Source organism: Acinonyx jubatus, chromosome A2 (assembly GCF_027475565.1).
Source record: "Acinonyx jubatus isolate Ajub_Pintada_27869175 chromosome A2, VMU_Ajub_asm_v1.0, whole genome shotgun sequence".
NCBI lineage: Eukaryota > Metazoa > Chordata > Mammalia > Carnivora > Felidae > Acinonyx > Acinonyx jubatus.
Genome location: NC_069383.1, coordinates 46,758,113 through 46,770,739, shown reverse-complemented (window position 1 = coordinate 46,770,739; position 12,627 = coordinate 46,758,113). Strand labels below are relative to the sequence as shown.

Genomic DNA, 12,627 nt, shown 5'->3' with positions numbered 1-12,627 from the left:
GACCTGAGCCGAAGTCGGATGCCCAACCGACTGAGCCACCCAGGCGCCCCTATTACTGCGTTTTAAGACTTTTTTTTAATATGTTCTTGATTCTAGACTTTTGCCAGATATGATTTGCAAATATTTTCTCCCGTTCTGTGCATTGTCTTTCACTTTTTTTTGGTAGTGACCTTTGCAAGCACAAAGTTTTTAATTTTGATGAAGTCCAGTTTATCTAAATTTTTGTCTTTGGCTGCTCGTGTTTTAGGTGGCATCTAAGAAACCATTGCCTAATCCAAAGTTACAAAGATTTACGCTGATATAAAAGTTTTTTTCTAAGAGTTTCATAATTTTAGCCCTTACATTAGGTCTTTGATCCATTTGGAATTAATTTTGTGTATAATATGAGGTGTAACAGTCCAACTTCATTCTTTTACATGTGGATGTCGTTGTTCCAACACCATTTGTTGAAAAGACCATTATTATTCACCCCCATTGTCGAAATTCATTGCCTCCCTTGTCGAAATTCAATTGAAGATAAATGTATGGGTTTGTTTCACAACTCTTAATTTTATTCCATTGATCTATGTCTATCCTTATGCCAGTACCAAACTATAATCTTGATAACTGTATTTTTGTAATATGTTTTAGAACGAGGAAGTGTTTTTGGCTTGGAAGTGGAAGTTTTCCTTGTCACTTGAACTAAAGATTAGGTAATGCCAGTTTGTAAAATATTAGGCAGCTTTAACATTTTTGCATACAAGGAAATGATGCCATCATACAAATGATAGGAAAGCTCTCGACTGGGCATTTTTCCCTTATTAGAGTTGACCATAATCTGGGCTTGGGAGCTCTTTACACCCACTGCCCTTTCCCTTGTGTGGCAGGGTGAAAACTCAAAGCATATTGATGATTGCTGGTAAATATGTGAATTGTTAGCTAACTGTCCAGTTAGTATAGCTTTCTAAAATCCTTCTTTGGGACAGCTCCAAAAGTAAATATGTAAGTACTTACCCAAAGAAAAAGTAATATTACTTCAAATCCCATTGTGTATAGATAATCACCATTAGTCTTTGGTGACTATACCCCCACTTACCAATCTGTATAAACCTAATTTAACATATGTAACGTCACACCAAACATGCTCTCTTTTGGGCGTGTTCAACAGTATATCATAAATACTTTTGTCATTAAGTACAAATCTTCACAATATTGATGATATAGTACTATTAGGATATTTATGATTTCCTTTACACTTTTATTGTTAAAATTTTAAGCTGTTTCTATGTTACATTCTTAACAGGACATGGGAGTTCAAGTTTCTCTGTACTTTGAGCAAAACTGAGTTTTATTGCTGTGTTTCCACCTCTGCTATTCTGATAAGCACAAACTCAGTTTTCGTTGCATTTCTTTCATTATGGCTATAGTTAAACATCTTTTCATTAGTGTACTGGCCATTTGTGTTTCCTTGCAAATTATTTGTTTATGACTATTGCTGGTTGTTTTGGGGTTTTTTTCCTTAGTGGTTTAAGATATTTTTAAGTGTTAAGACTATTAGTTTTTTAATATACATTACAAATGTGTTTATTAGCTTTTCATTTCACTTTGAATCTAATTTATGGTAGTATTTTTTCTTAGGGTTGTTTTGCTTTCCTTCTGTTTAACATTTTTAAAATAGTCACATTTATTAATTTTGGCCTTTGTTTATTTTGTTGTTGTTTATTTACTTATTTTGAGAAAGAGAGTAGGGGAGGGGCAGAGAGAGACAGAGAGAGAGAGAGAGAGAGAGAGAGAATCCCAAGCAGGCTCCACACTGTTGGTGCAGAGCCCGATGCGGGACTTGAGCCCACAAACCATGAGATTGTGTGTGACCTGAGCCGAAGTCTGACATTTAACCAACAGAGCTACCCGGTGCCCCCTTTTATGTTTTTGACTTTCATGGTCATCTTTAAAAGGATTTTATTCATCCACCCTCCCATCTCGTGCTCTGTCTCTCTCTCAAAAATAAACATTAAAAATTGTTTTTTAAAAAAGGGGGCACCTGGGTTTCTCGGTTAAGCATCCAACTTCGGCCTAGGTTGTGATCCTTGCAGTTAATGAGTCGGAGCCCCAAATTGGGCTCTGTGCTGACAGTTCAGAGCCTGGAACCTGCTTCAGATTCTGTCTGTCCGTCTGTCCCTCCCCCACGCATGCTGTGTGTCTCTCAAAAATAAACATTAAAATTTTGTTTTAAATAAAGGGATTTTACCCATCTTAAGTTTATATAAGTATTTGCTTGTATTTTCTCCTGGTGCTTTTATATATAATTTCCTTTCTAAATATATTTAAGTATTTAATCCATCTATTAAAATGCAACTTTAAAAAATTATAGAGCTTTTTGTTTGGCACAATATGTTTGAGTAATAAGTGTCTTAGTAGGTGGATTTTTGCATTTTTTGCAGAAGCGTCTACTTAAGCTTTTAAAGTCTCATTGTGCCAGTCGATGCTGGAATACAAAATAATGGTGAGATAACAGTTTTTTATATATAATATTTATGCTCTTCTCAATGTTCTGATCTTTGCATAAACGTCACTTCCTCAGATAGGCTGTCTCTGACTACCCTGTCTTCATAAAGTACGATCCCTGATCACTCCATCTCATGAAGAACACACTCCTCTTCCGTAATTTTCTTCATAGCACTTAGTACTATCTGATCTCATCGTGTTTGTTTGCTCATTGTGTCTCCCATTGGAATGCGGATTCCATAGAAGCAGGGATCTCTTCTGTTTTGTTCATTGCTTTATCCCCAGAACCTAGAGCTGATTCTGGTGCATAGTAGCCAGTCCATAAATATTTGACAGTGACCGTGATTTAAAGTATATCCTTGTGGTAATTTTTGGATGTGTCAACTTTTGTTGAAATATATGAAAGAGGGGTGCCTGGTTGGTTCAGTCGGTTAAGCGTCTGACTTCAGCTCAGGTCATGATCTCACAGTTTGTGGGTTGAAGCCATTGGGGCTCTGTGCTGACAGCTCAGAGCCTGGAGCCTGCTTCAGATTCTGTGTCTCCCTCTCTCTCTGCTCCTCCCCCTGCTTGTGCTCTGTCGCTCAAAAATAAATAAACGGGGTGCCTGGGTGGCTCAGTCAGTTAAGCGTCAGACTTTCTCAGGACATGATCTCATGGTTCCTGGGGTCGAGCCCCATGTCGGACTCTGTGCTGACAGTTCAGAGCCTGGAGCCTGCTTCAGATTGTGTGTCTTCTCTCTCTGCCCCTCCCTCGCTCATGCTCTGTCTCAAAAGTAAACATTAAAAAAATAAAAATAAAAAACACTAAAAAACATGTGAAAGTTATCCACCAGTATCTCTGAAATTAGAAATCACAAGGCAATAGAGGAATAGAATTCAATATAAAATAAAACTGCAGTCATCTAATGCTGGGGCATAGTGACCACACCTAATAATGATAAAAATAAAACTAAGCTGTTCACATAGGCCTTTTGATTGTTCTTTTTTCAGGGTTTTGTGTTGTGTCATTGTGCTAATAAAAATGATAAGTCGTATTTTGGTGCATTCACTGAGTGCCAGCCATTGTGCTCAGCACAATTATCTCAATCCTTACAACAACCCTATCAGGAAGGTATTTTCATCCTCATTCATAGATGAGGAAACTTGAGGTTAAGTGATTTGCCCAAGAGCAAACCAGTGGTAGGTGACTGAACTTGAAATTGCAAATACGAATATCAGGATTCCTGGCTCCAGAAGTTTGTAGAGAAGTTAGAAAGGCCAAGCTCACTGATCTGCCCTTGCCCCCGTATTCCCTATTTTCCTTACCCTGCTTTTTATTCTTTTTCTAGAATACCTGTCCGACAGATTTTGTGTTTGTTTATTGTCGCTCTCTGTCCTTCTAGAATCGAAGTGCTGTGAAGTCAGATTAGTCCATGAGTTTTGTTCACTATCGCATGCGTGGGTCTACAACACCACCTGGCATGTAGTGGGCTCTCAGAAGGCTAAATAATAAGACTAACATACTGGAGGTGTGACGAGGCAAATCTAGTGTAAGGGCTATTATCTTTTTACACCGGAGTTTATGAACCAAGAAGCAGAGAGAGAAGGATCTTCATTGGAGAGCTGGAGGTTGTGACTATCAGAAGAACTAAAACCAGACTCAAACCCAGAGCATTAGGACTTCTAAGGAGCAGGTTTGGGTGGGACTAGCATCAGGTGCGTGGGGGCAGTGAGGAGGCTTTTTTCTTGTACGCTTCTGTAAGATTTGAATTTTTACCATATACACCCGTTACTTAATAAAAACATTTTTGGACTTCAGTTTCTGGTGATGACTGACTAAACATAATAATAAAATGTTGGATTTAAGAAAGAAGGAAGAAAGGAAAAAATAGGAACTGCCAGGTCAGTTTTTGGATGAAAGTCTGTAACAAAGGAGGAAAATGGAACATTAGAACAACGACAAAGCTACAGCCGTTGTGAGCTGTCAAGAGGACTGTCTTGCTGCTCTTGGAGCAGGTGAGGAAAAGAAATAGAAAAAGCAATTTCCCTGGGTGGTTTGGGCAGATGCGCTTTCCCGAAGTTCAGCTCTTCAAGTACGCATAGCTGGATGGACCAGGATTCTCCGAATCTGAACTTAACAGCAGCTCAAGATCTCTGGAAAAAGACTCATCCCAAGCCATTGCTTTTTCAAGGTTAATATCCAGCAAGCAATAAAGATTATTGCAAGCTATGCAAACAACCTGATGGTGAACGAGAATCAACTTTGGAAAACACAGAGTGCATAGACCAGTTATTGTAATGGTCCTTTTTTTTTTTTTTAAGGTTAATGAGATAATTTACATAAAGTCAAGTTCACCCTTTTCAGTGTGCAGTTGTATGAATTGTGACAAATGGATGTTCTCACGTACCCATCCACACAAGGTATAAAACAGTTCCATTACCCCAAAAAGTTCCCTGTGCTCCCCAAGCCCCTGGCAACTGCTGGTCTGGTTTCTTCCCTAGGGATGTGTTTTAAACAATGGCCTATAACTGAAATCACCTATGATATGTAGGTTTTGAGCCCACTTCTTTCACTTAGCATAATCATTTGAGATTTCTCCATGTTGTTGTATGTATCCGTACTTTGATCCTTTTAATTGGTGAGTAGTAATCCATTGTATGAATGTATCACGTTTTGTTCATCCATTTACTAGGTGAAGGAGATTTGAGTTGTTTCCGATTTTTACTGATGACAAATAAAGCTGCTGTTAACTTTCACCAAAAGGTTTTTGTGTGTGAACAGATTTCATTTCTCTTGGGCGTATTTCTAGGAGTAGGATTGCTGGGTCGTATGATAATCATATGTTCACTTTATAAGAAACCGCCAAACAGTTTTTCAAAGTGGCAGCACCATTTTCATCCCTACCGCAATGTACAGGCATTCCAGGTGGTTCACAGCCTCACCAGAACTCAGTGTTGTTAGGGGGGTTGATTGTTGATATGTTTTTGCTTTGCCTTTTTGTTTTGTTTTTGTTTTTGTTGTTACTGGGTGTATGGTGTGTATCCTTGTTTTCTTTATTTCCATTTCCCTAATGATAAATGATGTTGAGCGTTTTCATATTCTTATTTGCTGTCTATGTAGCATCTTCAAAAATGAAGTGGGAAAGTCCTACATTTTTAAAAGACTGGTGTTTTTTTTTTTAATTAGTGAATCTTGAGAATTATTTTTTCAATATTTATTTTTGAGACACACACACACACACACACACACACACACACACACACACACACACTGGCAGCAGGGGAGGGGTTAGAGAGAGAGGGAGACACAGAATCTGAAACAGGCTCCAGGCTCTGACCTGTCAACATAGAGCCCAACGCATGGCTCGAACCCATGAACCATGAGATCACGACCTGAGCCAAAGTCAGATGCTTACCCGACTGGGCCACCCAGGCATGAACCATGAGATCACGACCTGAGCCAAAGTCGGATGCTTAACCAACTGCCACTCAGGCACCCCTCTATAGAAATTTTAAAATCAGCCTGTCAGTTACTTACTAGGATTTTCACTGGGATTCCATTGAATCTATAAGTCAGTTGTTACAGTCTTAATAGTATTGACTCTTCTAGCGAATGAACACAGTATCTCCATTTAGTTTAGTTTTTTAAGATGTCTTCAGTAATTTATACTTTTCCACATATAAATCTTGCATATAATTTGATAGATTTATACCTATGTATTTCATGGTTCTTAGTGTTACTAAAAATGTTACTGTTCTCCGGTTTACTGCTATTATATAAAAATTAATTTTTGTGCATCGACTTTGCATCCTGTGATCTTAAACTCACTGGTAGCTTTTTTGTAGATTCTTTATTGTTTTCTGTATACCCAATCATACTGTCCACAAATAGAAATTACTTCTTCCTTTCTAAACTGTGTTTTATTTACTTCCTGTTTTCTTTATTGTTTGCTCCTCCCTCCCTTCCTCCTCCCTTCTTTCCTTTTCTCTTATTACATTGCCCAGGGTCTCCAGTACGATTTGAACAGAAGCCCCAAAAGCTGAGAACCTTGCTTGTTCTTGAACTTAAAGGGAAAGCATTCAGCCTTTCACTATTAGGTTTGTTGTGGATGCCCTTTATAATATTGAGGAAGTTGCCTTCTGTTCCTCTTTCCCAAAAAGATTTATCACAAATGGATATTGAATTTTATCAAATGCTTTTTATCTACTGAAATGATCATGTAGGTTTTTTTAATCTACTGATACAATGAATTTCATGGATTTTTTTAATGTTGGGCTACACTTTTATATCTGGGTTCAATTTGCTAATATGTTTGCATCCATGTCCATGAGAGATATTAGTCTGTAGTTTTCTTGCAGTATCTTTGGTTTTGGTACCAGAGTAATGGAGAGCTCATTAAAAGAGTTGGGAACTATTTCCTCCTCTTTTCTTTTCTGAAAGAGTTTGTATAAAAGGCTATAAATATTCCTCTCTGCCCTGCTATAGCTGTATCCAACAAACTGATAACACTGGCTGAAAAGAATGGTGAAAATGAGATTGGCTTAAAACAAAGATGAGGATAGACTATACTGGGAGTGTAAATAACATTGACCACATTACATAAATAAGATTTATCATGTTAGGGGCAACTGCGTGTCCCTTGAGGCAGGCAGATTCTTGCAAATCAAGCTGGAGAGTCTCTGAGGAGAACACACTGAGCATTGCCACAAGGATAGCCCCAGAATTCGTTCCCGCTTCAAATGAGCTTATAAGGCCTGTACTATAATGAGTTCCGCAGAAGTATTTTGTTGAAGTCGTGTTCCCGTTTTTCAAGGACTGGAAGTTGGGCTTAATAAATACGAGGAAACTTCAAATATCAGAAGGAACCTGAGGTATATAAAAAGTCAAGTGTTCAATTTTTTTGTCACTGAGTTCAGGTCAGGGATGAAAATAATCTGGAAGTCCGCTGGATTTAGAGCAGTAGCTATGGACAGAAGTACGCAAGAGCGTTGCCTTTTCTTAGGTCGCAAGGAAGATGGGGAGAATGAAAGTACAACAGTGAGAATGTATGAAAGCATTCTGTGAAACCATTAGGTGACTGCTAGAGGGCACCCAAGGACAGTAGTAAGTATGACTTGAAGGAAAGCAAAAACACAAAAGTTGAGCCATGAAAATCCATCTTGTTCTGCCATGCTGGGTGGGAGTTGTCTGCTTTGTGTCGTCATGTCTTGGATCGGAAGGTCTTGAGGTAGCAGACCTCATCTGAAGATCATCTGCTCCTAGCGGATTTTTAGCATTCAAGAGCTCAAGATCTCCTGGGAGGGCTTATTTCATCAAAATTTGAAGGTACTTTTTCTCTGATGTTACATCACTTGAAAAAATTTCTCTTAGGATTTTTCAGGTTTTGTTCTTCTAGCCTATGTCTGGAAAACTAAAAAGAGCTCTCCTAATAGTTCCAAATGAGTTAAAATCTGAAGCACCAAACAAATCCAGTTCATTCTAGTATTCTTCCTTCTAAAGATGAAGAAGCAAATCACTGGTTACCTTGTAGCAATCCCAGGATATCCAAAGAACATGTAGTTTTAAAAGACACATGGGCAGTTTTATTCTCAAATTGGGGAAGGCAAAAAGTTGACCAGGAGACAAAACAAACCTAATTAAGAAGTATCTAAATGCAGGAATTTTTTTTTCTTACAAGTTTTTATTTAAATTCCAGCTAGTTAACATACAGTGTAATGTTGGTTTCAGGTGTAGAATTCAGTGATTCACCACGTAGGTCCAACACCAGTGTTCATCATAAGTGCACTCCTTAGTCCCCGTCACCCATTTCACCCATCCCCCTGCCCCCGTCCCCTCCAGTGACCATCAGTTTGTTGTCTGTAGTTAAAAGTCTGTTTCTTGGTTTGCATCTTTTCCCCCACTGTGTTCATTTGTTTCTTAAATTCCACATAGGAGTGAAATATGGCATTTTTCTCTCACTGACTTATTTTGCTTAGAATAATACTCTGTAGGTCCATCCACATCATTGCAAATGGCAAGATTTCATTCTTTTTGATGGCTGAGTAATATTCTATCACACACACACACACACACACACACACACACACACACATCTTTATTCACTCATCAGTTGATGGGCACTTGGTCTCTTTCCACAGTTTGGCTGTTGTTGATAATGTTGCTATGAACATTGGGGTGCATGTCTCCCATTGAATTGCCTTTTAGTATCTTTTGGGTACATACCTAAATAGTGCAATTGCTGGATTGTAAGGTAGTTCTATTTTTAACTTTTTGGGGAACCGCCATCCTGTTTTCCACCAGTGGCTGCATCAGTTTAAATGCAGGGCATTTTAATAAGTTGCTAATGTAAGAGCAGCAATAAGTGATGATAATTACAAGAAATTTCATCTTTTTCAAAAATAAGGTACTTTGTGTTAAAACAATTTATGAGTATGCCACAAGTATAGATATCTCACAGTGTGTTTAAATTTCTTTTTAATGTAATGGGGGAGGGGGGGTAGAGAGAGAGACTAATGGTGGAGGGGCAGGCAGAGAGAGAGGGAGACACAGAATCCGAAGCAGGCTCCAGGCTCTGAGCTTCAGCACAGAGCCTGACATGGGGCTTGAACCCATAAGCTGTGAGATCATGACCTGAACCAAAGTTGGGTGCTTAACTGATAGCCATCTGGGCGCCCCTGTATGCCTTTCATTAATGCACCTTTCTCAAGCCCTCCCAGATAGTTATTTAGATGCATGTAAACATGTTTTACAGTTTTAATTCAGCTCTAAAATAGTTACCTTGATGAGCATGTTAAATGAACATGTAATATATTGAATTTACCATTCTCATAAAATTGGCAGTTCCCTTAACAAGTAGATAAGCCAAAACAATTATCCCATATGTATAAGATATGTCACTTTATAACTGTGCTATAGTATAGTCTCAAACATTTTATTAGTTACTACCTTAACCAAAATAACACATTTTGTTTCCTCCAAACACAGAACTAGAAAACCTATAACCAAAGGCTTAATTTCTTTTTACTCCATAGCTATATATACATTTTGCATCTTTTATTGATTTTCTGATATACAATGAACCTCTGTGTTCATAAGCCAAAAATTCACATCATGTCAAAAGTTTTAACTTTCCTGCTTTGTGGGACTGATAACCTAATAACCAAGGTCATTATTCAAACAGCTTTTTCTTCTGTATTGGTTTTAGCAAGAAAATTTGAAGAACCAATATGTGTAAAGCTTGAGACTTAAAAAAAATTTGGGGAGGGGGGTGTGGGGAGTACCAGGGTGGCTCGGTTGGTTAAGCATCTGGCTCTTGGTTTCAGCTCAGGTCATGATCTCACGGTCATGAGATCAAGTCCTGTGTCTGGCTCCAGCATGGAGTCTGTTTGGGATTCTCTCCCTCTCTCTCTCTGCCTCTCTCTGTCTCTCAAATTAAAAAAAAAAAAATACTTAAAAATTTTTATTTGAATCTTATCTGGACTGCATGAATATGTGAATAACAACAGAATTTCCATTTTTAACTTTTTTATTCCTAAAGTCTTTCCAATGAGACGGGAAGGTGGAGAGGAAATGAGAGAGGGCCAGCCTAGGCAGATAAGACAAGGACAAAGTTAGCCTACCACTGATAATTTTATAATTCTGAAAAATATACTTTTATAATTATAGAAGCAGTTGTAGGATTTATAGTATAACCTGTGCCCCCTTGAAAGGTTTCTTTCTATGCTTCCATCAGAAATAATTCACCTTAGGGGCACCTGGATGGCTCAGTCAGTTAAGGGTCCGACTTCAGCTCAGGTCATGATCTCATGGTTTGTGAGCTCAAGCCCTGCATCAGGCTCCATGCTGACAGCTCAGAGCCTGCTTAGGATCCTCTGTGTCCCTCTCTCTCTGCCCCTCCCCCGCTCATATGGTCTCATTCTCTCCCTCTCCCTCTCTCCCTCTCTCTCTCTCTGAAAAATAAACATTAAAAAAATAACAATTCACCTTAAGGCTCTTGGCTGGTTCAATCATTACAGCATGGGACTTTTTTCAATATATGAAATTTATTGTCAAATTGGTTTCCATACAACACCCAGTGCTCATCCCAAAAGGTGCCCTCCTCAATACCCATCACCCACCCTCCCCTCCCCTCCCCTCCCTCCCACCCCCCATCAACCCTCAGTTTGTTCTCAGTTTTTTGGTTTTTTTCAATGTTTTATTTATTTTTGGGACAGAGAGAGAGAGAGCATGAACGGGGGAGGGGCAGAGAGAGAGGGAGACACAGAATCGGAAACAGGCTCCAGGCTCTGAGCCATCAGCCCAGAGCCTGACGCGGGGCTCGAACTCACGGACCGCGAGATCGTGACCTGGCTGAAGTCGGACGCTTAACCGACTGCGCCACCCAGGCACCCCTGTTCTCAGTTTTTAAGAGTCTCTTATGCTTTGGCTCTCTCCCACTCTAACCTCTTTTTTTTTTTTCCTTCTCCTCCCCCATGGGTTTCTGTTAAGTTTCTCAGGATCCACATAAGAGTGAAAACATATGGTATCTGTCTCTGTATGCCTTATATCACTTAGCATCACACTCTCCAGTTCCATCCATGTTGCTACAAAGGGCCATATTTCATTCTTTCTCATTGCCACATAGTACTCCATTGTGTATATAAACCACAATTTCTTTATCCATTCATCAGTTGATGGACATTTAGGCTCTTTCCATAATTTGGCTATTGTTGAGAGTGCTGCTATAAACATTGGGGTACAAGTGCCCCTATGCATCAGTACTCCTGTATCCCTTGGGTAAATTCCTAGCAGTGCTGCTGCTGGGTCATAGGGTAGGTCTATTTTTAATTTTTTGAGGAACCTCCACACTGTTTTCCAGAGTGGCTGCACCCAGGAATTTGCATTCCCACCAACAGTGCAAGAGGGTTCCCATTTCTCCACATCCTCTCCAGCATCTATAGTCTCCTGATTTGTTCATTTTGGCCACTCTGACTGGCGTGAGGTGATATCTGAGTGTGGTTTTGATTTGTATTTTCCTGATGAGGAGCGACGTTGAGCATCTTTTCATGTGCCTGTTGGCCATCCGGATGTCTTCTTTAGAGAAGTGTCTATTCATGTTTTCTGCCCATTTCTTCACTGGGTTATTTGTTTTTCGGGTGTGGAGTTTGGTGAGCTCTTTATAGATTTTGGATAGTAGCCCTTTGTCTGATATGTCATTTGCAAATATCTTTTCCCATTCCGTTGGTTGCCTTTTAGTTTTGTTGGTTGTTTCCTTTGCTGTGCAGAAGCTTTTTATCTTCATAAGGTCCCAGTAGTTCATTTTTGCTTTTAATTCCCTACAGCATGGGACTTTTAATCTCAGGATTGTGTGTTCAAGCCTCATGTTGGGTGTGGAGTCTACTTAAGAAAAAAATTTTCCCCCTTGTTAGGCAAAGGGAACCTTTGGGATTTGGATGCTACAGTTTCCCTTGGATCTCCTTTGTAATCACTCAAAAGTTTCTGGTTCTTGGCTAGAAGGGGTCAATTTTCCAGAGAACTTTTTGTTTACATTATCAAGTTTCTGCATCTCCTGGCTCCACCAAAAGAACAGCTTGATAGTGGTCAAGAAGGTTTGGAGTATATGGACCAAGACAGGGTTTGGGAAGTCCTTAACAATGGCACAAGGATCAGAAGTTGACATTAGGAAAATCAGAGACCTCTTCATCTGGAGGTTGTAATTTTAAGGGACTTCGAGTATGGATAGTTCTGAAGATGGAAGAGGAGGGAAGAGAAAGGAAAGATAAATAGGAAAGTGTGGAACAGAGTTTTAGATGGACGCACAAAACTGAGGCAGATTAAAATTTTTTCACATCTCTTTGGTCTAGGCAAAGAGTTTTAGGGAACCTTAAGAATCTGGATTCTATCTCAGTTTCTTAGCTATATTTTAAATTTAAACTCACAAGGAATTACAAAAGATAATACCAAGCATTCCTGTGTCCTTCATGCAACTTTCCTGAGGTGCCTCAGTGGTGATATCTTGTATAAGCATATTTCGTTATCAAAACCAAGAGATTGACATTAGTACAATACTTTTAACGACAGACCTTATTTGAATTTTTGTATAGTTTTATGAAATTTTATCACATAGGTACTTTTTAAAGTTTTTTTTTTTAATGTTTTTAGTTTTTTTGAGAGAGAGAGTGCAAG

The 12,627-nt window shown here is 39.0% G+C and overlaps 1 protein-coding gene across 1 annotated transcript in view; it reads left to right on the top strand.

Moving 5' to 3' along the window:
• ZNRF2 (zinc and ring finger 2) overlaps window positions 1-12,627 on the top strand; it is a 133,380-nt gene that overhangs the window by 108,664 nt on the left and 12,089 nt on the right. The window lies entirely within an intron of this gene.